The sequence below is a fragment of the Ochotona curzoniae genome, unplaced genomic scaffold (genome assembly GCF_017591425.1).
Source record: "Ochotona curzoniae isolate NIBS_2020 unplaced genomic scaffold, NIBS_Ocur_1.0 scaffold_1037, whole genome shotgun sequence".
Classification (NCBI taxonomy): Eukaryota; Metazoa; Chordata; class Mammalia; order Lagomorpha; family Ochotonidae; genus Ochotona; species Ochotona curzoniae.
The window spans coordinates 32,640,146-32,643,339 of record NW_024467083.1 but is presented as its reverse complement, the minus strand read 5'-3'; the positions used below and the strand labels follow the sequence as shown (position 1 = coordinate 32,643,339).

The window sequence follows — 3,194 nt, the reverse complement described above, 5'->3', positions numbered from 1 at the left end:
GCCGGGCCCTCTTACCACTTTTAATAAAGGTTACCGCACTGACACAGGTGCCCAAGTTATCTCCCTTCCTGATGCAAAGCAGCGCACAGTGGTATCCCACCCCATTCCCACCATTTCGTAGGTAACTCCCAGAAAGCAAACCAGCTACATAGTAACTCCAGGGGACTGAGCTGTATAAAGCAGCAGTGACTTTTCACTACTCTAACATGTCAAAACTTAAAGCGGAAACTTGGATTCGTATTCAGCTGTCGATGAAGTGATGAGAATGAATTACTGTATTTGCAAATAGCTTCAACCACCTTTGCACAGTGCACAGCTGTTTACGCCAGAGCTGCCTGTGCCTTTGGGAAGGGGGCTGTCCTTGAGTGTGGTCTGGAGAGAGGGACCCCCGTCCCCATCCCCTTTTCTGCAGAACTGGCCTTTAGTGCCATGGCAGGTGATCCAGGAAAGGCCAGAGTTCTTTTTAAGATCTGATTAGTCTGGCTCAGGAAGTGACTGCTCTGCTTTGGGGCTGACTGGCTGAGCACACAGGGCAGGACAGCATGCATGGAGTCCTGGCAACATGCGAACGCCCAGCAGCCATTTATGGCCCTGGAGCTATTCAGGCATCGAGGTGGTTACTTTAGCAAATCAGTGCAAATTCAGCATTTCTGTTTCCAGGAATTAAACAATTTATTTTAGAACTAAGTTGGACAGAGTGAATACAAAAATAGTTTTCCTCTAAACTCTCTCAACGAACATCTGGACAGGCTCCGTGTCATCGACTGTATCGGTCCCCTCAGCGGCTTTCACATGTACACGCCGCATATTACAAGGCAGGTTGGAATTGAACAGTCTTCTCTTTCTTGGATTCAAACATAAAACCCATTGATTGTGCTCCCACCCGGCAACTATTCCAATTCTTCCAGAAATAACTTAGCTCAAAAGAATCACTTTATGCATATTCAAAAACAGAACTGCTCATCCCTGTCCTCCAGTGCCCAGAGGGCAAACCCAGACTAACACACACATGCAGCAAAAACTACTCTTGTTTTGCCTTCTCCATATTAGAGATCAGAGAAAAATCCTCTGCTGTTTTCATATTGGCTTCAACATTATGATGTCAATATCCTTTTCTTCCTCTGAATCTTGACCTGGCTTCCAGCATTCATCTTTTACACTCAAAGGAGTACTTCAACGCTTCGCAGGGGCCTTCCTTCAAACACTGCTGGGGCGACTTTCCTTCCTGCAGCCAGCAGTCCGACTGCAGCAGGCACGGGCCCAGGTCCTGCTTCACACCCGAGCACGCGCCACCCTCAGACTTGTCCTCATAATAGGGGGGCATGCCAGACTAGCCTCGTCGCCCACCCAGGGGCCCACCGGGCAGGCCGACGCCAGCGAGGCCGGCCAGAATAATAACTTTTAAAAGGAGCGTAATAGGTGATAACAAGGATGTGGAGAAAATCAAATCCTCAGGCTGTGGGAAGGACGTAACACAGTGCAGCCCCTGTGGAAAGTCTGGCAGTCCCCTGGACGTGCCGTGAGCAGCAACTCCACTCGGGTATGTCACCGAAAGAGCCGAAGGGGCTTAGGCAGGCACGAGTACCCCCATATTCCTGACAGCTCAACTCAAGATGGGCAAGAGGTGGGAAAGACAGAGTTGTTCATCCACAGGTGAAGGAAAAGCAAAAACCCATGTAGTCGTATAATGGAGTGTTAGCCAGCTGTAACAAAAGGGTTAAGAACGCATGATAGGCACTGGCTTTGTGAGGCAGCAGGGTAGGCTGCCACCTGCAATGCTGGCATCCCATGGCAGAGTGCTGGGTTGAGTCCCAGTTACCCTGTTTCCAATCCAGCTTCCCACTTTCACACCCGAGAAGGCAGTGGAAACTGGCTCGGGCACTTAGTTCCCTGGCACATACGTCGGAGACCCTGCTGAAGTTCATGTCCTGGCTTTGATCTGACCCTGAGTTGTCTAATGCAACCATCTGGAGAGTAAACCAGCACATGGAAGATCTCTTTCTCTCCTCTCTAACTCTGCCTTTCAAATAAATAAGCCAATTTATATGTCTTAAAGTATATTTATGGGGGCTGGCATTGTGGTATAGTGGGTAAAGCTGGTGGTGCTGGCAGATGAGTGGCCACCAAGGTCTGGGGTGGGGAGGGAAAGAATAAACATCTTTATAGGTATGAAGTTTCTGTTTGAGATAACGAACCAGACAGTGGTATGGTAGAATAACTTACTGAAATCATGGACAATAGAGAGTCCTCCATGATGCTTAACAGCAAACTTCCTATAGATGGTAACAAGTTCATTAACAGCCCATAATAGTTATTCACCTGCCTGTTGCATAGTAACTTGCTAGCCCATAATAGTTGTCTTTGCTAAAAAATTTTTGTCTTTATTTTTTTAAAGGTTTATTTATTTGTTTGAAAGGCAAAGTTACAGAGGAGCAGGAAGAGAGAGAGAGAGAGAGAGAGAGAGAGAGAGAGAGAGAGATCTTCCATCTCTTGGCTCATTCCCCAGATAACCACAATGGCCATAGCTGGGTGGGTCCAAAGTCAGGAGACAGGGGCTTCTTCCAGGTCTCCCACATGGGTGCTGGAGCCCATGCACTTGAGCCATCTTCTGCTGCCTTTCCAGACACGTTAGCAAGGAGCTGCCTTAAAAGTGAAGTAGCCAGAGCATGAGCCAGTGCCCATGTGCGATGCTGGCACTCCAGGCAGCAGCTTAATGTGCTGTGCCACAGCTCAAGCCCCTAATAAAACCAGGTAGAATCAGGTACAACCAAAATTATGGCTGAGGTCTGTGCAGGATGACTCACGTTAGAGCTTACTGTAAAATCTTGACACACTTCCAATGGCCTTTCAGCAACCGTACTTGAACACGCAGAGCACATGGCAGCTGATGGGCATACACACACGTCCCAGGGAATCTCCACCCCCTGTGCCCATGGTGGCCCATCACCAGGTTCCACCCCGTCATGCCCTATTTACCCTAACTCTGTAAATCCTCACACTGCTGCTGAACACTGGCACCTTGTACATTCTCTCCTTCTCAGTAGACACAGCTTCTGCTGTTTGTTTTCTTGGGAGTGAACAGGTGGGGCTGATTTGTTGCTTGGCAACAATATGACTACACTGAGTGCCACTGAATTGTGTATTTTTAAATGGTTACAACAGTACTTTTTTTCTCTAATCTTTTATTTTATCCC

General features: G+C 48.0%; 1 pseudogene; it reads right to left on the bottom strand.

Annotated features, from left to right (window-relative positions):
* Window positions 1–647: 647 nt before the first annotated feature.
* Window positions 648–1,324, bottom strand: LOC121168453 (annotated as a pseudogene).
* Between the last annotated feature and the right edge of the window lie 1,870 nt (window positions 1,325–3,194).